Source organism: Peromyscus californicus, unplaced genomic scaffold (genome assembly GCF_007827085.1).
Source record: "Peromyscus californicus insignis strain IS unplaced genomic scaffold, ASM782708v3 Scaffold_12__1_contigs__length_115047231, whole genome shotgun sequence".
Taxonomy (NCBI): Eukaryota; Metazoa; Chordata; class Mammalia; order Rodentia; family Cricetidae; genus Peromyscus; species Peromyscus californicus.
The window spans coordinates 100,719,143-100,744,644 of record NW_026294413.1 but is presented as its reverse complement, the minus strand read 5'-3'; the positions used below and the strand labels follow the sequence as shown (position 1 = coordinate 100,744,644).

The window sequence follows — 25,502 nt, the reverse complement described above, 5'->3', positions numbered from 1 at the left end:
TGCCCTTTTCAAGGCCTCGGCACCCACTGCTCTCAACTTGTACTTTCTGGGCTACCTGCCACTTTCCCCAAGGCTAACTTCATTCTTTTGCTTTCAATTTCAACATCACCTTCTCACCTTTCCCTGTCCATTCCCTCATTCTCTATCCCAGGCCCTTGTCTTTGTCTCAGCATTGATTTCAACTTCAAAAGACTTGTCTTATCTAAAAGTAACTGTATGGAGGGAGTGGTTTCAGCTGCAGCACCCCAGCCTAAACACAAGGCCTGGTGCTCACACATCAGACACCCCAGTCACACATTTTGGTCAGCTAGAGTTGACAGTGTGGACAAGTTTCCTTGCCAGGGAGGTCCTTGAGTTGTCTAGGGTATTTTAGAGACAGGCTAAATCCACCTTGCTAACAACTACAACAAGCAGTGGGGAGGAACACTCTCCGTTTCTAGAGTTTTCTCTTTATAATGAACTTAACCTGTTGGCTGCATGTATAAAAACATGGTTCCAGTCTCATGCCACTTTCGTGTTGCCCAGGAGGAGCAGACGTGTCCCTCAGCTCTCCCAAACCCACTTGAGTTTACTAAGAAGGAACAAGGCTGTGCTTTGCTCTATAGACAAGCAGGCAGAGGCTGGGACGAGGTCGCCCTTTTCATCTCAGCGGTGTGGATACCATTATATATCTACCTGCCTGTCCTTTTGTGGCCTTCCACTTCCAAGAATTAGCCCAGTCATCTCCTCAGCATAAAGGAGATGAACAAATCACAGCAGGCTATCCAAAAGAAGCTTGGTATTTTTAGCATCGAGACTGGAAGGGGAGAGTGTTTAGGGCTCGGCTGTAAAGAAATCTCTTCCACCTCTTTCTAGAGGACTACCCCACCAAGGCTGGGCAGGAACGCCTTCCATCTTAAAACCAGCCATTTTCCCAATCTTCTTCTACCTCCCAGTCACCCCGGGCATTTCTTAAGACAAGGCATCTTGCAACTCGAATTTCTCCCCGGCTCAGCTCCCGCCCGGTCAGATGCTAAGGCCGGAGGGGCATTTGCACAGGGTAACTCAGCCAAGATCTCGACTGGCCGCCACAAGTGACTGGCCGAAGTCCAGGCTCCACCAGCATCGCGGAGCCACAGAGGAGGCGGACCCCGGTAAATCCCGCTTGGGGCACCGCCCAGAGCCGGACAAAGGGGCGGGCCAGCGAGCCGCTTCACTACCCAAGGCAGGCAGCTTTCAGGGCGGGGTGAGCCGTGGGGGCGGGGTGAGCCGTGGGGGCGGGGCTCGACGACCCGCGGGGCGGGGCACAGGCGGGGCGTAGAGGGGGCGAGGAGACCAATGTGGGAGGGGTAGCGGGCGGTGGGGTGTGGATTGATGGCAGAGGGGGCGGGGCGAGCGGCGGGAGCCAGGCCTGGGCGGGGGGAGGAGCGAGTGATGGGGCGGTGCCTGCGTGGGGGAGGAGCCAGCGCCGGGGGCGGGGCCTGGGTGGGCCCGACGCGCGGGGCGGCAGAGCGGCGCGGGGAAGCTGCGCCTCTTTCTCCGCCGCGGCCCCGCCCCTCCGCGCCCCGCCCCCGCCGCTCGGACGGCCCGAGTCGCGCCCTCCCGCTCTGCGCTGCCGAACTTGGTCTAACTTCCTCGGCCGACCGGGCCGTGCCGCCGCTGCCGCCGCCGCCGCCGCTGCCGCCGCGCCCGGGTAAGTAGGACGCGCGGCCCCGCTGCAGCGTCGGGCCTGTCCTCATTGTCTCGGGCCGGCCCTCGTGAGCGTCCTCTCGGGACGGCGGCTGCTCCCCGCGTTCCCGCTCGGCCCCGGGACTCCCTTGCCCGGCGGGGGGCGGCCCCGCGGGCGGCGCGGGCTTTGTCTTGCTGAGACCGCCCGCGAGCTCCGGAGGCCGCGGGCCGGGACCCCGCTGAGCCGAACTCGGGCGCTGCGTGGAGTGGGAGGCACGGGCGGGCGCCCCGGAAGGTGTGGCTGCACCCTGCTGCCGCCTGGGCTCTGCGGGTCCTCACCTGCGAGCCCAGTGGAGGGCGCCTTCTTCAGCTCCGGTCCCCGGTGAGGGGACGGTCGCCCAGCCCCCACCCAGCCTGAGTGTGCTCCCAGCCGCCGGGTCCCGTGCTGTCCTGCCGGAGTTTGAGGAGGTGGCCACCCCGGCGTCTCGGTGCTGGTCGCTAGGGGCTGTGTTTGGAAGCAGAGCCCGACCCCTGACCTAGCCCGAGCTTTGGCCAAGTTTTGGTTCTGGCTGTACCTTGGCTCGGCCCAGGTTGCAGCCCCCATTCCCTTCCCTGTTAGGCGTGCAGTGCAGAGGGTGGGGAGAGTGTGCGAATGGGGACTCCGGCCCCTGAACCACAGAAACTGCTGTCTGGAGGACTGAAACTCGTTCGCCGGTGAGAGGCGGTCAGTAGTCTCAAAACTCAGTGTCTTCAACCAGTGCTTGCCTGGAGCTGGTTGCAGAGCCGTGGTGAACACTTATTGGCTGTATCAGGACGCTGATGTTTGGGGACATGGAGATGTGTTGGGCAGCGTGTACAGGACGCTGGCTTGGGGCCTGTAGCAGGTGTGTTCCCTGCTCGCTAGGAGGTTACCCGCAGGACTGGTGGTTGTGGGTCAGTTTTCTGCCAAATACTGGGCAGTTTCCACACACACAGCCCCTTGACTTCTGAGTAGAAGTTGGTGCCTGTTGAGTGCTTCCTTATTCATGAAAGGAAATCTGGGGCCCCACATTCTAACAGCTCAGAGGTTGCCGGAGACACCCTCCCTTTCAAAACTCCTGGGCCCTGGAACCCTTAGAATGAAGCCCAGACTTCTGCTCTCCGGCCCCTCCCTCAGCTGTCCCCAAGCCTTGTGTCCTATTTTGAGATTTTGTTTTTCTTTTTGGACTAAGGGTTTTGTGTAACCCAGGGTTGCCTTAAATTCATGATCCTTCTGACCCGTTTTCTACCTTTCTATATTCTGCCTCCTTTCTACATTTGTGGACTCTCTCTGGTCCACCTAATGTGTTTCAGAGACTGAAGTGCTCTGTGCTATAGCGGACACTCGGGGCTCACGCCTCCTGACCAGCTGTAAGCCTTTAGTGGTGGGCCTGCAGTAGGTGCTCAATGGTGTTGATTGGCATGAGCTTGATCTAGGCTTAGTTGCTCTTTCAAACAGTCTGAGCCACTGATCCTCCAAAGGTTTGTGGCTGTTTCAAGAAGAAATGGCATGGAGGGGAAGGGTTGGCTGCCCTGGGAAGACCCTCCCCCTCGCCCCTCTTCTTATTAGGGCAGCTGTGCTTGCTGGTTTCTGAGGATAGGTGAGGGCTTCTCCCTTGCCATGTTTGTGATGGAGGATGAGACTCATGCTTTGTGTGGGTGGAGGAGCCTGCCCTGCAGGTTATAGAAATGAGGCGAAATTACAAAGAGGCCAGGGTACAGGGAAGCCCTGGGTTCTTTTACCACTTCCGGGACCTTACCCTGGGCCACCATGTGCCTAGGGATTTGACCTTGTTTAACTTTATCAGAGAAGTTAAACAGAAATAATTTTTAACAACACCTAAAACTGCCAGTATGCCAGTCTTGAGAGCCCCTTGCTTGTTTAAAACCTAGTGAACTTTGATCAAGCATACAGCTATTACATGGCATAGTGGAGAGTTTGTTAAGGCTTAGTATTTATGGAGACTTCTATCAGGCCATGATCCCAGCTTTACTTTAATTGTTTAATCCCTGAAACAACCCAATGTGGTAGACATTAACTACCGGATTTTACAAATGAGAAAACTATGGCCCAGAAAGGTCGGAGTGATTTCCTTGAGGTCTCTCTCTGTCTGAGAGTTGGAGCCTCTCATTTAGATGATGCCTTCCTCCTGGAGGTGCTTAAACATAGTGAGAAAGCCTGGCCCAAGGCAGAACTACTGAGTCCTGCAGTACAGGCTCCCTCCAGGCCCAGCTTCCAAGTAGCTCACCTATCTACCATGACCTCAGCGCATGCCACCCCTGAATCCCTGCTGGCTTGACTGCGGTCTCCGCCCTATGAGGCCGGAGGATTGCAAGCGTGGCTGGAGAGTCAGTGCCTTCTGTAGAGATCAGGGTTTGATGTGGTTAATGCCAAACTTCAAACTTCAGTGGCTTAAAGCAACAGGCCTTTTTTTTTTTTTTTTTACTCCACATTTATATCACATATCTGCTTTACGTTGCCGTTATTGTAGACCAATTCATGTCCCTAGCCACTTAGACATAGCCTGATGAGTCTTGGCTCTTATAGCTTCTGCCCATTTCTGGCAGATGTGGCATAATGAAGTGGCATTTCATTGGCTGCACCAAGTAACATGACCAGAGTCACCCTCAGGGTGAGGGTGGGGATGGGAATCAGAAACATTTAATGAATAGCATGAAGCCTATCACTTGCCTGTCACTTGTTTCTTCTCTAGCTCTGGGTCCTGGTTTCATTCTTTGTCTCTATGCCACCAAGAACACTGTTGTGAATTAGTCAAAGAAGTGCTTTTTAAAGATGGAGTTGCCCCAAGTGAAAGGTAGAAGCTAGATAAACACGAATGACCCTTAGGGGTGGAGGGGTGGAGGGGTGGAGGGGTGGTCTTTAATGACAGAGCACTCCTGTCATTAACTTGGGCAAGTTACTTGAACTCCTCCTGAGTCCTTTTGCTTATTGGCTAATTCATTTATTCAAAAGCAGGAAGTCCCAGACTAGAGACTGAATGGAGGTGGCAATCCCTGTTTCCTGCTGCTGGGTGTTAGTGCCTTTAGAGAGAGAACCCTGCCTGTGGGCAGGGAAGCAGGCCTGGCCGCCCTTCTCTTGTAGCCAGTGGGCAGCTGGGTGTTGTACTCCCCATCCTTGCCCGGATGTGAAGTAACTTTTCCTAGAAGCAGAGCAGGCAGAGGTGCCCTTAGTTGCTATGTGTGACTGAGGCCAGGCTTTCAGGACAGTGAGTGTGGAACAGAGCAGCAGTTTGGTGGGGTGACTGGGGGGAAACGTCGACAGAAGAACAGGGTAGAAACCTGTTACATGCACTTCTCCAGCCACACTGAGTTTTCCCTTTGTGTTCTGTCACCTGTCTGCACATCCTGCCGGTGGACATGAGGAGACCTTAGGTATTCTTTGTGGAGGTTAGTTCACCGTTCATTCTTAGGCACTGGCACTGCTTTTTCAGGGCCTCTGTTTTCCCACCTTGGAGTGGCAGGAGGCCTAAAGGCCTGTGGCAGCTCTTCTTTTTGGCTGGTCACCAGTACCCAGGATAGGCCGTGCGTGGTTGTTTTCAGTCTTCGGCCTGTTGAGTGGGCAGTACTCTGATGTGCCTTCTCCTACAGTGTAGCAGGGCTGCCTCTGACTGTGAGCCACCTTGGGTTTCATGGTCTCCTGGCCGCTTTCTTCCATCCTTGTGTGTTTTGACTCATACAGAGCAAGTACTTGCATTGGGTTCAGAACTGGACCTGGCCTGTGGGCAACTGTTGATGCATCTGCCCACTCAGCATGAAGATGCCTAGCACAGTCCAGCGTGCAGATGAGCAGTAAGGAGGCCAGCTTTTGACTGATGTCTAATTGCTAGCTGTGGAACCTAGACTGAAGTTGGGTATTTTCTCATCCGCGAAGGGAGCAGAATCAGGTCTGCCCTGTCTGTCTTGGTTGCTGAGAATCCAGTACACACCTCAGGTTTGAGGAACATGGTCTCAAGCTCCTGGGTTGGGCCTGACACTGTTTAGGGACAGCTACTATCTTTCTAGCAGTTCCCAGCAAGTGCTTACCAACAGCTGATTCTGGGAACTCTGCTTCCTCCACCCTTGGGGGTTGGGCGGGGCTGGGCATGGCTGTGGGTTTTCTCTTTGGAAGTAGTAGGCATGGTAATCACAGTGTAAGTGGGCTTGGACAGGCTGGAGTTGGCATCCCCACCTCTTAGGATCTATTCTGCCTTTATAAGCAGCCAGAGCGCACATCTATCAGGTAGATAGCTGCCCCTCCTTAGGCTCTCTGGTCTGTATACTATGTGGCTAAGCACCGGAACAGATGTCTGAAGTGGCTGCTGGCATCCTGGTAGGAGGTAAACTCATGGTGTCCTCAACACTCTTGAGTCCTCAGTCATCTTGCAGAGCTGAAGTGGTGGGGAAGATTTGGGGCAGTCTGGTCACAGGCTGGTAAACCTTCTCTCGGTTTTCTCTGACTGTGTGCCCCTGTTATTGGGTCTGTGATCTTGTATGCTACAGAGCCCAAAAAGCATTCAGAAACAGGGGCTTTGAGGATGTCATAGCTTTGACATCCAAGACAGGGTCCTCATAGCACCTGGAAGGGAATGAGTGTCCCTTGAAATAAACCTCTTTTGTCTGTTTCTGAGGTTGGTGTGGGAGGGGTCCCCAGCAGGGTCTCTTTTAAAGTATCAGAGGATAAGGAAAACAGCTCCCTCAGCTTTCACACCCCAAACCTGCTGTACTGTTCAGGCTGTGGTGGGACTCTCAGCATCAGAACCGTACAGTCCCGATGTGGGGGATGTCCAGCTGTGCTCCAGGCTGCTTCTTTGCTTCTCAGACTGGCGGTAAATGCCCCTGCCTCTCTCGCTGGCTTCTCTATTTCTGGACCAGCCTGTACTCCTGGGCCACGTGGACCCAGTCTTCTGAGGCTTGCAGGAGGTGACAACTCTAGACCAAAGTGTGGGTGATACTCTGGGTGAGGGTAAGGAGCCATGAGTCTTGGAAGAAAGGGGAATTCTGTGCTTAAAGAAGAAAATTATTCTGGCACCTGTTGAAGTGTTAAGGTGAACTATTCGAGACTGCTGCAACAGGGTTTTTAAGTAGGGGAGAGAGACTGGGCTCAATTCCAAAACCCTAGGAAAGTGGGAACTTAACAGCCAGGGAGCACTGTGCCAGGATCCTAGAGAATTTTTGAGGCTAGGAGACATTTTTAGCTGAATGGACCTGACAGGATTCTTTCTGAAGGCAAGCTAAGTGGACAGATACTATGTGAGGGATAAAGAAGGATGAGGAATTTGATAATAAATTGGAGGTAAATTGACTTAGCAGAATTCTTAGCAGATTCTTGAATGGGCCTCTCCAAATCCAAGGTCGGATAGAGCTAGTTGAACAGAAAGAAGGCTCGGACGACTTGGCTAACGTTTGGTGAAGGACTGAATCCTTTCAGTACCCTGTGCTTAGTTTTTGTGAGCTTTTCAACTGACCCAGGCTCATGGCCACCCACATTTGTTTCTCAGGAGGGGCATTTTCTCCTGTGGGTGTTCCTCCTGACCAGTACCTTTCTCTTTGACAGTGTCAGCAAGGCTTCAGAACTAAAGGTGGCTACTATTTCAAGAAACCTTGGTCTTTTTGTTTCAGAGTGGACTGGTGGTTCCTGGTGTCTTAATCTCCTTGCCCTTTTGAGGCAGGTGGAAGGGCTTGGACTTGCCTCTACTGAATGTGCCTCCCCATGGGAGGCCTTGCCTACTTGTGGGTAGGAGTGGGGAGTGGGTTGGGAGGGGGAGGCTGGGGGAGGCAGGAGGAGGGAAGAGGGGGATCTTTGATTGGTGTGTAAAATGAATGAAAAAAAATTCTTAATAAAAAAAAGAAAGAAAAAAATCTCCTTGCCCTCTGCACATAGGACCTGTGTCTTGCAGCCCCCATCTCTAAACTTTGGGCTACTGGGTCTATTGGCTCTCAGACCACAACCATTCTCTTTTCTGAAATCCTCTAAAGCTGCAGCAGACCTCCTGTCTTGTGCTTTCCCAGTCCCACACAAACCCGTGTGACAACTCTGCAGCCCCTACCAGCCTAGGACTTTCTTCTTTCCTCTACTCTGGGTCCCTGGGAAGGGCCATAGGTGGTCCCTTCTGTTCCCTCAGTCTGAACAGTTTTTTTCCTGATCTTCATGTTCTTTCCTTCTCCAAGAGAGAGGCTTCTCTGGTTTTCTGTCTGTCTTCTCATATTTTCATTGGTCATCCCCCTGTCCCTGGTGCAGGTGACCTACTGCCCTGTCTCTGCCTGCAGCTGTCTCAGCTTTATAGGAGCAAGGCTCCCTTCTGCTGTAAGGAAAACCTGTTGGCTACAGGTAGGGGCTTACTCACTTCCGCAAAGGGAAGGCCTGGTAGCCCGTAGCTGTCCTTGCAGAGGAAGAGTAGAGATCATGTCTGTTCTTTGCAGCCATCCTGCCTTCCCACAGTCATTGTCTCTTGCTGTCCTAGTTGTTTCCTGTGAAATACAAACAATGGTATAAACAGGATAAGTTGGGGCGGGGAGGGGGGTTGTTGCCAAGAAAAGAGTCTGTGGTAGTGGAGGGTGTTCATGCCCCAGGGCTCTCGAAGGACACAAGAATAGGAAAGGAATTGGCTTATGTACTGTGGTGATGGCAGGTTCTACACAGAACTCCCTCTGGGTTCTGAAGTTTTCCCCTGAGAAGACCAGTATGGTGAAACTGGATATGCCCTAGAGACTCAGAGCCTCCCTGGGGTGGAGGACCTTGGAGAAGTGCTGGTCTACATGTAATAAAGGTTGTGGGGTTCCTGGTAGGACCTACCTTAACCTTACCTGGGCCCTGTCAAGAGAGCAGGGGCTGTTTGTAGTTCTTCGGTATGTTGCTAGTGTGGTCCTAGTAGCTTTGAGATCCCATTTGTGCTTGTTTTCTTGGGAGTCATTTGAGAACACTTCACAGTCAGGAGAGTATCTTAGAGAAAGGGGAACCAAGCATACTCGACCCTCCCTGGCCTCCATTCTCAGAGCCCTGGGCATTTGTGAGCTTGTGGCCATTACGAAACTGCCAGCTGTATTGTCCCTGGGGTTGAAGTTGTCTGCAGGAAGGGTTGTGCTCATGGACCACTCCCTGTTGTTCAGATCTCTCTCCCCTATACCTTGGCCCCCACTTGCCCTAATGGCCATTGTGTCATCCCTTCGGCAGCAAGAGAGACTGGGATGGTTTTTGTATTATTCCTTGGGGGCAAAATCACGTGAAGGAAATACATCAGTGCTTTTGAGTGCAGAGTATTTATTGACACACCCATTAAAGGGGGGCTTTTAGACAATATATGTAACCCGTTAGTAAGAATAGACAGAGGAATGCATCTCTCAGCCCTGTGCTACAGCTTCCGTTTCTTGAAAGGTACATGCAGTTTAGTGGCTAAGAGGTTGGGATTTTAAGCTGAGATTTTGGAGAAACTGTTTTTAGCTTGTCCTTGGAGTGGGGCCAGGCCTAGAAATCTGTTGAAATAGCTTTCTTTAGCTGCTAAAATGGGGGTGGGCTCATAACGCTAAGACTTGGAGCCTTGCTGGTGGCTGGGGAGGCCTCGGGAGAAGTGTCTGCTGGATTCCTGGTTTTCAGCCTCCCCGGGACAGACAGACAAACACTTGCACAGCAGACCTTGGACCTTGGAGTCCTACAGGTGGCCCTTGGTATGGAATAGCTTTGTTTCCTTTCTGTCACTGTCAAAATCTGTTTGCTTTTCTTTGATAGGAAAACTTTGTATTTGGGGGCTTAGGGTGAAGTAAACAGGGAATGGATTGGGCTCAGAGGCCTGTACTCCCTTCCCTTGATCGCCTCAGTGTCTTCCTCCTCCCCTCCCCCACAGCATCTTGTCCTAGGGAGATGCCAGATGCTGCCTAGAGAGAGCTATTCATGAAATATTTTCCCCTCCCTCGCTCCCCTCTTTCTTTGTTTCTTAGACAAGATCTTCCTACTTAGCCTGGGCTGACTCTGAATTTGTTTGCCTGCCTTAGTCTTCTGAGTATTGGGATTATAGGTATATGTAACTACACCTGGCTATGGTAACATATTTTTGGTACCTCTAGCCACAAACCTTAGGCAAATATATTGAATTAAGTTTAACTTTTTTATCATAAAAAACACACAGAATAAAAGAAATTCATACTTCTGACTTCCTCAGCTGAACTCCTCCAAAGCCCAGAGCCTATACCAATTAAATATTTGGAGCCTAGTCAAGTGTGGCAGAACCCCCATGCACACCTCTTCCTTTCTCTCTTGCTTATTCCCACAGTTGCATGCAATTTCCATTGCTCTGTACTTACTGACGCTCGCTAAGATTTATCCTGGGATTGTCCCATTTTAGCACACATACTTTGGTCCATTCTCTTTAACAACAGCAGGTCATCTTGCTGCAGAGTGAACCTTGACTAACTCTTGCAGCCCCCTCTTGATGGACATTGAGGTTGCTTTCAGTGTGTGCTTTCACAAGCCCGGTTGCCTGGTGCCTTGAACACACCGGTGGGTCTGAGGTACCTGGTGTGGAGTTGAAGCATTGAGGGGATCATCAGGAAAGAAACATGTGCTTTGATTCCAAGAGGAAGAGAAGTTTCTGAGGCTTGATGCTGGGGGGAGTCTTCTATTTTTGCAGCCGGGGGCTGAATTGGCAGGAGGCTGTGTGCTGCTTTCCTTCCTTCCTTGTGGCTCAGCTCAGACCGTGCTCTTTCCATGAGTACGTTTAGAGCTCTTGCCTGTGTTGTGACCACGAGGCCTGTGCACCCACCCACAAGTGTGCCTTGGAGTCTGAGGAGGAGGCTGGGTGAGGTGAGGTGTGCAGAGAGGTCGCTTCTCACAGTGTGGGTTTGGTTTGAGCTGGAGGTTCTGGGTAGTGTGAAAACAAGCTGGAACTGGTCTGTCTTAGACAAGGTCCAGGGGCTGATACAAGGATCAGGCCTCCCTCTGCTGCTGTGGGAGCCCTGGTATCCTGCCTGGCAAGCTGTGATTGTTGTAAACCTGTATAAAAGACCCCCAGGGAAGTGGGAGATGGTTTTTCTGTTTTGATCAGGCCTGAGTAGACAGGAGGGGCTGAGGGAGAGGGCACATGCTGTCTAGAGTTTTCTGACAATTCCCTTGTCACTGTAGTGACTGTGTCCCTCTGAAATAGCCAGCCATAGCCGTCCCCTGTGTGGCTGTAGCCGCCCCATACAAGGTCAGTACAAGACAAGCAGGGAGATTTTAGGGGGACTCCTTTCTATGCCCCGGCCTGGTGGTTTTGTGGCCTGTGCCCCTGCCCTGGCCCTACCAACCTCCCGTACAGAGGACTCCTAACCACTATAGTCACATGCAGTCCCCATGAGTAGCCCAGAGCTATCAGTGCTGGAGGCTCTGTTGTTGGGAGCCTTGGCCCTCTGTAGCACAGAGGTTTCTATTGTGGCCTGGTGACAGCTAGGCCTGACCTGTGAGGCTGAGGAGGCGGGGCCTGGGGACGACAGTGGCCCTATTCATGGTCTCTGCCCTGGTTTCCTGGTGCCTCTCCTCATAGATTTGGGGGGAGGGCGAGATGGGAGGCGGTGGAGAGGGAGGGCCAGGGTTATTGTTAATGGCTGCTGGAGCCCATTGTGCTTAGTGGAGGTCTTTTGCTGTCAGCCCTGAGTCACTGGGCCTACAGTTCTCAGATTCCAGCCCTGCCTTCTTTCTCCCTGTGCCTTTTGTGGGCACCTGGGTTAAGATCCCTTTCTGCTTTCATGTCATGTGATCTGCTTGGAGCTCCTTGGTTGTCATCAAAACAGCTGGGAAGGAGCAGGATGCCCAGGCTGGCTTGTCAGCTGCCTGCCCACCACCTTGGGAAACATGTCCACAGAGCTCTTGATGCCCAGCTGCACCCTTGGGTGGGGGCCAGGCACGTGCCTCAGCTGCTGTCAGTCTGGTAGGCACCCCGTCTTCCTTTGTGCTCACTCTGTTTCATGTCCCTCATCCCTCCTTGAGCTCTCAGCTGCAGAAAAGCCTGCTTCCCGGCAGCCCAGCCAGCAGCCACCCCGCTGCTGAGCCACAGTTTTTTCCTTTGTTCAGCCATCTCTGAGCTCTTGAAGGCCGCACAGAACCGGCAGAAGCCTTCATGGTGCAAGTCCACCTACTGGGCCAAAGGCTTGGCAGCCCTCTAGATGTACCTCCATCTCCCAGCGAAGCCAAGCACTCCCTTTGTTCTGTCGTCCCTCCTACCAGATCATATAGTGATTCTTGAGTGAAGACAAGAGTGCTCATTAGGTTTCAGCCATTGCTCTGTGTGTGTGTGTGTGCGCGCGCGCGCGCTCATGAGAGAGGGTGGGAACTGGTCACCTGGTCCTAAGAAAAAGCACCTCCTGACAGTATAGTAAGATTTCTTTTGAAGTCCTGTCAGAACAGCTCTTAGCCATCAGTGACTGGGTGCTGGAGAAATGGAGGAATAGTTTATTTTGGTTTTATTGTTGTGATGATTTTTCTCCAACTGAGGGGAAGCAGTCCCTGCCCGCACCTCTCAGTGTCTCTCTCTTTTTTTTTTTTTTTTTTTTTTTGGTTTTTCGAGACAGGGTTTCTCTGTGTAGCTTTGCGCCTTTCCTGGAACTCACTTGGTAGCCCAGGCTGGCCTCGAACTCACAGAGATCCGCCTGGCTCTGCCTCCCGAGTGCTGGGATTAAAGGCATGCGCCACCACCGCCCGGCTCAGTGTCTCTCTTTTAACCCCTTTTGGTGGTCAAAAGGAGCATTCTTTTTGGAGGACTGTTCTCACGGCAGGGTCAGGCATTTCTCCCTGGGGGTGTATCTGCACCAGCCATTTCTGTCTCCTGTCTAAACCACACCAGGATCTGTCAGAGCCATTACCTTTTGAAATAGAGAGTTGTTTTTTGTCCAGAACATTTTCTTTGACTCTTTTAGAAGTCACTATCTTCAGATATAGCCTGATTGGCTGTCTGACTTGACTATTGTCAGCTGTCATTCAAATTAGGGGGCCAATCTCTCCCACAGAAGCTTGCATGTTAGACTGTCTTCATGTCAGCAAATGTAGCATCCACGATACTCAGATCAGAAAGAGCTGGAGTTCATTGTTACACATGTGAAATATGAATCCCATTTTGGGGGTAGACGCATCCAAATGAATTCCGGAAGGAAGGGTCGCAGGCTGCTCGGTTGTGCTGGCTAGGGTTTTGTTGACTTAACACAAGTCAGGGACATCTGGGAAGAGGGAACCATCGTTGAGAAAAATGCCTCCATCAAGTTGGACTACAGGCAAGTCTGTGGGGCATTTTATTGACTAGTGATTGACATGGAAGGGCCCAGCCCCCCTGTGGGTGGTACTGTCCCTGGACTAATGGGCCTAGGTTGTATAAGAAAGCAACCTAAGCAAACCATGAAGGTATGCCTCTAAGAAAGAGTAAGCCTCTGCTTCAGTTCCCACCCCAACTTCTCTCTATGGTGGACAATGTCATGGAAGTGTAAGACGAAATAAACCCTTTCTCCCCAAGTTGCTTTTGTCATGGTGTTTTATCACAACAGTAGAAACCAAACTATGATGCTGGTGCCTAGGACAAGCACACAGGGATTAGAAGCTGGGGCTTGAGTCCTGGAGGTGCAGTTGCTGGCCACTGACCTTTCACTTCCTTGGATGTAGGCCTTTGACTGGATAATGGGGGCAGGGGATGGGGGAGGCAGTTGCTCAGACAAACCTGGGTAAGGTTCTAGCTGTGATCTTTTTAGTTTTGTGAGTCTTAACTTCCAAAGGATGGGTCACTGTCTTGAATGTCCTATTAGGATCTTGTAGAAGAAAATACCTTCAGATAGGTAAGTCGAACAAAGGGTTTTCCTCTCCCAGGCATTCCTTCCCTACTGTTCTAGGCTGATGGCCCTGATGAGTGTCTGTGGCTCCCAGTTGGAGCTGCACTGCCCTGAGTGAGCCCCAGTGCACACTGCCACTCTGCCTGGTCATAGGTGTTCTTCAGAGCACAGGGGCCAGTGGCTTCCTAGTGAAGTCTTGGGTGGACATCGATATGATTTTTCTTGGTCATGCCACATTACTCCTCTTTACTGGTGTAGTCCTTCTCTTATGAAGTTGGATCCGGCGAGAAGAAAATAAAGCTTTTTTTGTTTTACTTCTCCCCAAAGTGAGGTCATACCAGTAAAGTTAAATACCAAAGTGTAGAGATATACCTAATATATCATCCCCTACACTTCTTAGTTTCTTACTCTGTGTGTGTGTGTTTAAATTTTGTGTATTTTATTAAGAGGCAAAATATTCTTTCCTTGGCCTCTTTTCAGGATGGGATTCAGGCCCTTTATCTGCTTTTGACCACCCAGCCTCACCCCTTGGTCCTAATCAGCCCCGCCTGCTCCCTGTCCCGTCTGCTGTCCTTCTGTCTCCTTCCTTGAGGGCAGGGCAGGTATAGACTTTGTCACCACACCTTGTTGTGTATCTACCCCAAGTAACGGCTCGTCCACCCTGGAAGAAGTCCAAAGGCCTCAGAGGAGGCAGGCTCCCCTCATTTGCTTAGAGTAGCTTTCACAGCTGTGAAATGGGAATAAAAATAACCCAAGAGGGCTGGGGGTGTGGTTCAGTGGAATAGGGCTCACCCACTGTTGAGGAGTCCCTCTAGCTTCTCTAACTCCACAAAAATAAAGAAAAATCCCATGAGTTAGTGGGCTACACTAAAATTCCAATTAATTCCACAAGGAAGCATTCCTCCAGGAAAGCAGATCGGATCCCTGCAAGTTCACGCACTGAGGACATGTGACCCCCTAATGGTGAGTTGCCCTCCAAGCACCTGTGTTTGGCCTGCCAGCTCAGGCTGCTCAGATTCACTCTTAGCAGCATCAGCATCACCTGGGAACCTTGGCACTGCAGAACCTTGTGGGAGAAGGTTAACCTCGGATCAGCTAATCAGAGCCTGTCTTTACAGAGATTCCCAGGCACTTATGTGCACTTTCAAGTCTGAGAGGCACTGACCCCGAGGCCTGCCCTGTTATTTTCACACCTTGCCAGTGTTTTGTGGTTTTGCTGTCTACCCTTTGGCCTTCTGTGAAGTCGTGTACTTTTAGTAGACCTGCTTTGTGTCCCCTTTCCTCAGGTGTGCAGTGTGTCTCAGGTGTCCTGGGTGTCTGGGGGTGGAGCTGAGACCCACTGAGCCCCCTTAGGTCTGCTGGTGAGGTCATCTTTGGGGCAGGGAGCTGAATGGGTAATTGGAGCCTCCCTGGGCCATCTGGTACCACTTACCCCACCCCATCTGTCTTCTTCAGTTTTTACCAGCTGGAGGACAGAGTCAGAATCAGGCTGTAGGTGTGGTGTGCATTTTGGAGGAAACTCAAAACATTCTAAACAAAGATGCTTTGGTATATATTGGTGTTCAAATAAATAGCTCAGAAGAGAGACTACAAATTGTTATTTTCTGTTTATTTTTAAAAAGATAGTAATAAAATATAATAAAACAAAAACTAGTACATCAGAATTGGACAAAACAAACAGAAAAGAGTTCAAGAGAAGACACACGAAACAGCGACCCATTCACGTGCACACTCAGGAATCCCATAGAAACACTAAACTGGAAGCCATAAAATATATGCAAAGGACCTGTAGGGTAAAAAGACAAAAGGATAATTTAAAAAAGTAAATTAAAAAAAAAAAAAAAAAAAAAGCCCTGACATGACATTGTGAGACAAGGAACCTCCAGAGATGCCGTTGTGTTTGTTTTCTGTTGGCCATCTGGCCATGCAGCCTACCTTAAGAGTAGTTTGTTTCCCCAGTGAAACTCCCTTGAAAGAAATACATTTTCATTTGCAAGTGGTTAGACATTGGGCATAGCTTCTGGGTTAGGGATGGAGGCACATGTCCACTTCTTTCCGCTCTAGGGACCCCATTGGTGCAAACCTGTGCAGGCCCTGTGCATACTGCCTCAGTCTCTGTGAGTTCACCTGTGGGCCAGTCATGTGATTTAGAGGGTGTTCTTCCCTTGGTGTCCTCCATCTCCTCTAGCTCTAACACTCTTTCTGTCTTCTCTTTGGGCTTTCCTGAGCCCTGAGGGGAGGGATTTGATGGAGACATCCTGTTTAGGGCTGAGTGTTCAAGGTCCCTTTACTCTCTGCATAAATGTGTCCTGTGGTCTCTCTTTGTTCCCATGTGCTACAGGATGGCTGAGCAAGGCACTGGTCTGCTTCCCTGGCTGGAGTCTCTATGTTTTGAAGAAAATGTTTGAGGTGGCTCTGTACCACTTCCCAGCCTCTGCATTCTGGTCTTGAGCTATGGGGGAAGACTTCATACCTGTCCCACCTGCCCCACACCTGCCACCTCCCACCACTTCTGGGCTGGGTTTTAGGAGCTGATCTGCTGAGCCCGTCCTCAGTTTCCCACCACTGATTCCTAGTTTTTTTAAGGAGCTCCTCTTTGTCCTTTTCTCATTGGATAGTCTTGAGTACTTGTCTTTATTTGGTTTTCCCCAGTATGCTCCACTTTTCATAGCTTCTTCTGGAAGGCTTTTGTTACTTGTTTTGTCCTTAAGTTTTAGTACTTGCTTCCCGAAGTATCTTTGCTTTGCTTGAGGAAGGCCCAGACTCAGGCTCTTCTCTGGGCTGGAAAGTGACTCACTCAAAAGGCAGGGAAGGTTGGAGGAGGTCTCTTGAATACCATCTTGGAGAGGGAATAGGGGGTTATGTCTCAACATAGTATACTGTAGCATACAATGCAATTTAGGATGCACCAAGTCTTAAACATCTTCGAACTGTAATCATTTTCCTTTGAGGCAGGAAGAAAATGGAGACCAGGAGTAAATATGCATGATTCAAAATTCTCTCATGTAGTTTCATTGTGTTAGAGAAGCCGAGTGGGGGTGGGGGGTGGGAGCAGTCCACACAAAAGAGAACATTTCATATCCCCATTAGGCATGCAGGTCCATTTCTTGCAGCTCTACAGAGCTCCGTTACTGGCCAGCAGAGAACTCGTTATTGGAGCAAAGTTTTCTTTTCCACAGTTGGCTCTTTCTTCATTGGGAATCACTGTAGAGTTCAAGAGTGGCTCTCACCCTAGTGTTGGTCTTTCAAAGGTGACCGTATGGCTTTGTCTTGGTACTGCCCACAATACCTGGGGTACACAGAGGTCTCTGCTGATAAAATGTGTTGGAGGGTGAGTCTGGTTCGATGAGAGAGTTGTCTGCTACTACCTTGGTTGCTGCATGTGCCCATGTCTGTATGAGGAGGCAGTACTGTTGCTCTCAAACCTGTGTGCCTGTAGAACTGGTGCCCTCACCTGCCTGACACCAGAGCATTTTCTGGTCTGCTTTCTGCCTCCCAGTGCTCACCTGCTGTATTTAGGAGCTGAAATTCTGGCTGAGTCCCCAAGTCAGGCTCAGCTGTGCGTTGGAGTTACTTGCACTGTGCCCTGATGAGGCAGAAATAAGTCATGAAGTGTCCTCTCCCATAACAAAGGAGGCACTTGCTGAGCTAGCCTGTGCAGTGAGGGGATGCAAAGCAGGCCGTCCTCAGCCCTGCTGGTCAGAGAACCTTTGGTTGTATGGCTCCCACTGGAGAATTTATGAATTGGCACAGGGCCTGGTCTGTGTCTCCTAGTTCTGGGGTACAACACATTAGCCTTCTGAGTTCTTACACCCCCCACCCCCCCACCCCCGACAAGTGCTGTGAGCTGGCCCAGATTCTCTACATTGTGTGCAACTGACCGAGATTCTCCAGTGCTCTTGCCAGAGGATGGTGTAGACATTTTGCCAGGACTTAACATTTTCAGAAGATTATCAGGTATACAGTGTCAGCCCTGCATCCTGTGTGTGGGTGGCTTTGCCTTTGATGGCAGAGGGAAAGTGGTGTAGGAAATGAACTTGTAACCCTGGGAGGTTCGTGATGGCAGTTGTGGGTACCTGGGCCTTGCCTCACCGGGGTCTGCAGATGCTGCTCAAAGCTTTGCGCACAGTTGTACAAGCTGTGGGGTGATTCATTCTGAAAACCTCTGCTTGGCCTGCAGTCTTGTTGCCTTAATGTTCTGTCTGCTGCTGCTGCTGGTCTTCCCCTCCCCCTCCCTCCCTCCCTCTTCCTCCTTTTTTAAGAGAAAAAGACTACAGACTGTTGTGACTTGAAGCCCCTTATTTCCTGGAACCCCTGTAACTGGTGTTTGGTTGATGCTCTGTACAGTTAGGGTTAGGCCATGCACTTTCCTCAGGAACACTTCCTACAGAAGCAGTGTGGCCCAGGTGCCTCTGCCGGGAACCACAGGTGGTGTGAGGTGCTTTTGACTCAGTTTGACTCATGGCTGGTGATGTGAGCAGCAGTATGCTGTCACCTGGTTTCTCCACAGCTAAGTTACTGGGCTGCCCCATGTAATTAGCCAGTGCCCATGGGGAGGTGCTTGGAGAGAGACCTACATTTGAAAATGTAGGAATCGTGACAGAATGGGTTATTCCAGTCACAGTTACTGAATGATGATAATCTAATTTCCCAGTTCCCTCCAGTTTTCCTTTGGCATTTTCTGTAAGGAGCTTTTTTCTCTCTAACCTTTGTTTATCTTTTTTTTTCCTTTTTTTTTCTTTTTTAAGTAAGTGCCTTTCTAGGTCTATCCTAGTCCCTATTGAAGGGATCTTCTGGAAACATCTGGACTAAACTGCACGTCTGTGTTTGGGTTCAGCTGGACCAAGCTCATTTTCCAGTGGGCACCCCAGGGAGCCAGCTAACTACAGAGAAAAGTGACCCGTTCTGCTTGCCACCATGCTGGGTTTCTGGGTCAGAGCTTTTTTGAACAAAAGCTCCTGTAGCTTAAAAAAAAAAAGTCATAAAAAGAGTAAATCTGAAAATCACTCAATTAGGTGACCTCCATTTTATGCCAGTGGTGCCCCTCCCCTGACCCATATCCACCCTCGCTTAGCACCTCTTCTTATGCAGCAGCAGCCAGCACCAAAGCAGACAAAAGCTGACTCTTTCTAAATTGGCCAGGAGGCCAGTTGATGTTCCTGACACTCAACAGGTTTTGGGTTGTGGGTTGTTGTTGGTAGAAACTCGGTATTTAATTTAGTATGTTCAGTGCTTTAACAGGAAGCTAGCCACATAGAACACCAGGCCCATTGGAAAGCCCGGTGGGGTTCAGAGCTGGCTGGCTAGAGTCCCAGGCTATGGTTTCTGAGGGCCCGACAGACTTGGGACCTTCCTGTCCTCCTGCCAGAGCTGTCCTTTAGGGTAGTACTTGTAATACAGGAAAAGGCTTCCCTAAAGCCTTACGGTGTCTTCCCAGGATAGAGTCCCACTTTTTGATCCTAGTAAATGTCTGGTAGGCCTCGGGCTTGGGGTTTTAGGTAGCTAGGGACTGGGTCAGCAGAGGCCATAGACAAGTCTGACTGAGTGTGAGTCAGAGCCAACCCCCTTCTTTGGGTGGCAGTGCCTTGGGCTAAGGCATAAAATGGTTGCTTTGTGAGATTCCTGTGGGTAGTGAGGCAGCTGTTTTGGCATGCTGTTACACGCTTCTCTTCTACTAGAGCCCTTGCTCTTTCTGTACCCACTTGCATTTACCTTTTCCAAGCCTGATCTCCTGGGCTTACCTGTTCCTCAGCTTGTAAATGAATGTTCCTACTACGCTGTAAGCACGAAAGCCTTCTCAGTGGGAGCATTCAGGGCCCAAGAGTGCTGCTACTTGGAGGCTCAGAGGGGTCCTAGCATTATAACATAGGTCTGCCTTTATTTGGGAAGGGTCTGGCATCAGTGCTAGGAGCCTTGGGAAAAGGTAGATTCTTGGTTAATGGCCTGCTCTGGAGAATGAGAAGGAGGAGGGATGTCAAGAATCATTAACTGTGTGTGAAGGGGGTGGGCACTTAAAGCTTGGGAGTGGTAGTGAAGTCACTGAAGTCAGTTGGGTGTTCAGAAAAAACAGAGGGGTAAATGGGAGAGGGAAGGTAGATGGAGATAGCTGTAAGAGACCTTCAGTACTTAAGTGGGAGGGGTGAAGATCTGAGCTGCAGTCCCCTGGAGGAAGGGAGAGGAGTCAAGAACAGCTCATGAACAGATGTCTCAGAGCCTGGGTGTGTACTGACTCAGATACCTTAGGGACTAAGTGAGGTGGATCATGGCCTACTTTTTTGCCTGGGGCTTAGGGATCAGGCTTGAATGGCAGGACAGGAGTAGAGAGAGGCTCTGAGATTTGGAACTACCTACAGGAGAGTGGTAAACACACAGAGCACAGCCTGCCCTAAGCTGACAAGGCAGCTGGTGCTGTATGGTTAGTCAGGTTCTGCGAGGTAGGCCAAGAACACTTGTAGCCACGCCTTCCCAACATTGGTTCCCCTTTGTTTACTGTCCTCTGGCTTCCTTTCCTCTTGGCCACAGTCTTCCTGCCAGTCTGTCTCTTGCTCTCTTCTGCTGTGATTTGTAATCTGTATCAGAAAGAGCTGGTTCTATCGGCCTCTCATCATTAAGTTTACTAAAATACTGAATGAGATTGAGGTGGACTGAGATCTGCATTTCTAGCAGGCTCCCTTCCTGATGCTGTTGTCGGATCTATGGTGTCAGTACTTGGTGTCCGAAGATAGCAAGTAAGAATGAGGAGATACTTGACAGCTGCTGGGAATGGAGGCCCTAGGAATGCATAAAGGAGGCTGGCCTCCTTGCTGGGTGAGTTAGGACTTAACTCCTTTGGGTGTGGCACAAATACCAAACCACAGGCTCTAGATGGCTAGCTCTGAGTCCCAGAGGCTGAGAACAGACAGCAGATCTGGAAATGAGTGGAGGAGACTGAACTTTTCTCTGCCCCAAGTTTTGCTTTAAAGATCCGTAGCAGAATCCTCTTGGTGCGTTGGAACAGAGCTAGCTCCCTGTCTCATTGTTGACTGTCAGCTAGGGTTGTGCACAGGCGAAACTCCCATGGTCTCTGGTCACAGGTGTCTCCCTCATCTCAAACCAGCAAGAGTAAAACAGCTGCTTTTGCTTGGTGCCTCTGCATTCTGCTTTTGCCTTCAGCTGGCAAAGAGCTTTTCTTTCAAGGGCTTATGTAATTACAGGCAGCCCTGAATACCCACAGGTTCTGAATCTATGGATTCAAACAACTGCAGATAGAAAATACTCAAGGAAAAAAGGTGTGTCTGTCTGCACACATATTTTTCCTTGACATCATTCCTTAAACAATACAGCAAGCAACAATTTACAGAGTATTTATAGTACATAAGGGATTGTAAGTGACTGGAGATGATTTAAAATTTTGAGATGTGCATAAGCTTACATGGTAATGAATACCTCTTTAAAACCACATTTTATTTATTGTGTACATTTGTACATGTATATGTATGTATATCTATTTATATCTGTCTGTCTGTGTGGGTGATTGAGTCAATTCTCTCCTTCCACTATGGTGATTCCAGAGATAGAACTCTGTCATCAGGCTAGGTGGCAGGTGCCTTTACCTACTGAGCCATCTGGCTGGCTCTACACTCTTTTGAAGGGACCTGCCTAGGTTTTGGCTTCCTTGCCATCCCTACAGATGTCCAGAGACAACTGTGTGTTGTACCCACCCAGTCTTCCCATTTTAAGACCAGTTGATTAGTAGCCTTAGTTACAAAGTTTCTTTTGATGTTCCTGTAGTAATAGATTATGATTCCTGATGCTTTTACCTCACTAAATAAAAGATGGCAACTAAAACTACTTCCTCCAGTGTAATGGGTGAACATGTGAATTGAGCAGACTAACTTTACTTTCTCTTAAAATACCTTGTAAGTTAAGGGGGATTTAAAAAAGGAATCAGTGCACCAGCTTGGGCACCAATGGGTGGATAATAGGAGGAAAAAATGTAAATTATGAAAAAGTAGATGAGTAATCCATTTGTAAGAATTGATGGCACTGGGTTATTCTGGGGAGGAAGAAGAGGAGAAGGGCCCTTCTATGGACTCCTCAGTCAATACTTTTAAGAGGGTGGGATGAGGTTGGTAAACATGAACACAGTTGATGGTTTTTCGTAGACTCCTTCCCTTCCTCCGTGGACTGCTCGGTTCCCTCTCCCATATTAGTAGAACACTGGAAATTATTATACAGTAGGAAGACCCAAGCCTAAAAGACTGAGGTATTCTTGGGAGTTAATGTTGAGACCACCACACTGTTCAATTTTCCAGCCCAGTTTTTTTTCTAGAACACTGGTAGCTTGGTTGGGGAAACCTAACTAACTAAATAAAAACAAAATGCAAACAGACCAACATTTAGAAACCCAGTAATACTGGCAACATGGATTTAGCAAATGGCTCAGCCAGATCATCCTGGATAGAAATCTTCCTGCTCAAGGACACATTTTATTTGTTCTTAATTAAATATTACTGGACATATGGAAAGTCCATGAGTGACAGCAAAACCAATAAAAAAACTCTTGAAAGAAACAGCTTATTTAGATAAGACTATTTTGAGAAAAACTGTTTAGACATTTCGTTTAGATTAAGAGAAATGCAGTAGTGTGAGATAAGAACAAGATCATATTTTTAAAGGCACATTTAGAATGCAAAAAGTAATTAAAAAACGAGCTGAGCAAAAATAGAGAATTATTGAGAACTAGTAGGAGGTAAAGTTAAAATGGTCTTCTGGGAGATAGAGCTCAGAGGTAGGTGGTGGGCAATAGGGCAGAAACGGTAAGGTGACTGAAGTTTTCCCCAGGTTCCCACATCCGTTAAGAGGAGCTGCAGAGGGTGGCAGCATCATGGAGGGAAACACTTCTTAGAAAAGGAAGTCTTCATGTTGGGAGCTCCTCTGCCTGTGGAACGAGCTGGATGAAGGTAGACCAGTGTCAAAGTCTCAGTATATATGTAGATGACCCCATAAGTTTACAGAGAGAAATGGTTGAAATACGAAGATTTGGAATCAAATAGATTTAGGCTTCTCCAGAATATAGAAGATGGAGAAGGGATGACTTCACCTTCTATATGAAATTAACTCCCAGCCTAGACTTCTACTTATAGGTAATTCTGTACCCTATCTAAAAACCTCAGGATTTCTCGCAACACTAAGCATAGGCACGACCTTCTGTGGGCAATACCCAAAGAGAACTGTGTCTCTGTCTAGTACCTTGGAAAACTCTGCTCTGAGGCTAGGAATAGAACATCTGATGCTTAAGAACTTACTGAGAGCAAATTTTGACAGTACTCATTTGAATTTGAGGTTGTTGATCAATTCATAAGATGCTAAATCAACAAAAATAATTATTCTAGAGGGGAAAAAAATCACCAGAATAGAAAAGCAGTCACGGTTTGTGTAGCTCATTCTGCTAGCTCACGTGGTCATCATAATGTCAACTCTGAAAATGACCACAGCCAGCGCTAAGTTTCACTATAATTAGAATGGAGAGATGGACTAGGACAAGCATGAGGAAGTGGCTTAGGAAAAGATGGGGTTGGTAGGGAATAGAGTTAAATCATCATCTTCCAGAGTGGGAACTGACAGGTAATGCTCTAAAATGAAAACCAGGTAATAGTAATGTAAACATATAGAGTTATTCCAAGAGGTACTCAGATGTCAGAGTCAGTGTCTATTGCTGTGACAAAACACTGTGATCAAAAAGCAAGTTGGGGAGGAAAGGGTATATTTGGCTTACACTTCAACGGCACTGTTCATCAGTGAAGGAAACCAGGACACAAACCTGGAGGCAGGAGCTGATTTAGAGGCCATGGAGGGGTGCTACTTACTGGCTTGCTCCTCCATGGCTTGCTCAGCCTGCTTTCTCATAGAACCCAGGACCACCAGCAGAGGGATGAAACCACTCACAATGGGCTTGACTCTCCCCCATCAATAACTAATTAGGGAAATGCCTTACAGCCGGGTCTTATTGAGGCATTTTCTCAATTAAGGTTTTCTCCTTTCAGATAACTCTAGTTTATGTGTCAAGCTGACATGAGACTAGCCAGCATAGTCAGCTAGAAGTTAATGCACCCTAAAGTGGAAAAGACCTGGACCCAGGGGTAAGGCTAGAGTCTGCCATTTTTTTTTCAACATGATTGTTGATTTTTGTGTTTTGTGACAGTTGATTCTTGCATTGTATGTAGGTAATATTAAACATTCCAAACAGTAGAGTATAAGGAATGCATAGCATGTGATAAGGAGCAGCGTTTCAAGAAAGTGTTCATGCAAGTGTGCACACTGCATCCCTTTCTCCCTCCCTCTTTTCCTCCCTTTAATCATTCATCATAGCAGTACTGGAGATTGAGCCTAGGGCTTCATGTCTGCTAGGCAAGTGCTGCCACTATGTCTCTAGTCCTTGAAATGTCATCACAGTGGGCCATAGTCAAATAATTGGTGTATTTGTTCTCTTATCTGTGTCCAATATACCTGAGAGAAGCAACTTAATTAACCTTCTGGGCTTGTTTTGGCTCATAGTTTGGAGAGGCCCAGTTCATCACAGAAAGGAAGGCAGGATGGAACTTTTTGGCAGTAGGAGCATGTGCAGACCAGGAAGCTAAGTGGGACTGAAACCCACAAACAACAGTCCGTAACAACCTACTCTCACCAGCCAGGCTCACCTCCTAAAGGCCCCACAGCCTTCTCCAGGGAACAGGTATTTAAAACAAGCCTGGCTGGGTGGCAGTGGCGCGGCCTTTAATCCCAGCACTTGGGAAGCAGAGCTAGGTGGATCTCTGTGAGTTTGAGGCCAGCCTGGTCTACAGAGTGAGATCCAGGACAGGTACCAAAACCACACAGAGAAACCCTGCCTCAAAAAACCCAAAACAAACAAACAAATACAAACCATAAGCCTGTAGGAGACAGTCCGGGCTCGAGTATACCAGTTGAAAAGCCATGGTCTACTGGTCTTGCTGTCAGTTCACTTTCATTCTTCAGAATTGGAAATATTTTATAGTTGAGCAGGTGCTAATTTTTTTAATTAAGAAAGTCAGTGGGGAAGATTGCTGCAGCTTTACTATGACTGTCAAATCGGGAGCCCTGTTGATGTCTGTGGCTCACCACTCCACTCCCCCACAGTGGCCTCCATCAGTGTTTATAATGCCAAGATGGTAACGGCGAGTGTGATGGTGGAAACCTTTTTGGAAAATCACTTACAGGACCACGCCATGCAACCCCTTTCTTGCTCTGGTTTTCCATTTGGCCTTTAATAACATGCCTACAGATTGTTCCGTAATAGCAAACCATGATGTTCACGTTTCATACTTAATGCGTATTGGTTTTCTTCTGCTGACTTATTTTCATGAGGCAATTCTTAGCCCTGAGTTTATTGGATTAAGGATGTGACCAGATTTAATTTCTGTAACTGTTTGTTGGCTTTCCAGAGGGTAGTAACATCCATCTGCTGCCTGCAATGTGCAGATATGCTTGCACTAGTAGTGGTGACATTCTCTTAAATTTGAAAGTATGAACTAGTGCCCCTGGATAGTCTGTAGATTTTATTTTCAGTGATAGAGAATGTTTTGCATCTGTAAGTTATGCTGCCCTTCCGTTTCTATATACTGTCCATAGTCATTGTTTACTGTAAGCTTTAGTCTTTTGTTTTGTTGGGTATGAGTCATTGTTACAAACATTTACCTTCTGAAAGCTTTCATAATTTATATTTCTTTTATTATTTTAATGTAACTTAATCTTGTGGAAATTTGGCCATAATCTTATACTTTCTTACACCCCGCCTCCTATTGCCTCAAAAGAGAAGATGGTTAAGGGGGAGAAGGATCTGAATACCCCGTTCTCCAGAATGTGTGTGCACTTGCATGTGTAGTGTGCCCTTTAAATATTTAGATTGATTTTTGCCTATTTAATCCCCCTCAAACTGTTAATCAGCTTGCTCAACACTTTAAAGTAATTCTACCTTTCCTGTTTACCATGGAAATGCTTTATTTTATATCTGTAAGTTCTGGGAGTTCAGAGTTGAGGTCTTGATCATTGTTTTTGATGCA

The 25,502-nt window shown here is 48.8% G+C and overlaps 1 protein-coding gene across 2 annotated transcripts in view; it reads left to right on the top strand.

Annotated features, from left to right (window-relative positions):
- The first annotated feature begins 1,541 nt into the window (after positions 1 to 1,541).
- Positions 1,542 to 25,502, top strand: part of Tspan14 (tetraspanin 14) — a 57,579-nt gene continuing 33,618 nt past the window's right edge. Inside the window, exon 1 of one of the 2 annotated variants that reach the window (XM_052734011.1) lies at positions 1,542 to 1,672. The gene's annotated coding sequence lies outside the window, so the exon portion shown is untranslated. Of the gene's footprint in view, positions 1,673 to 9,235; positions 9,328 to 25,502 lie in introns of those variants that run through there. The other variant, XM_052734012.1, reaches the window with a different exon arrangement.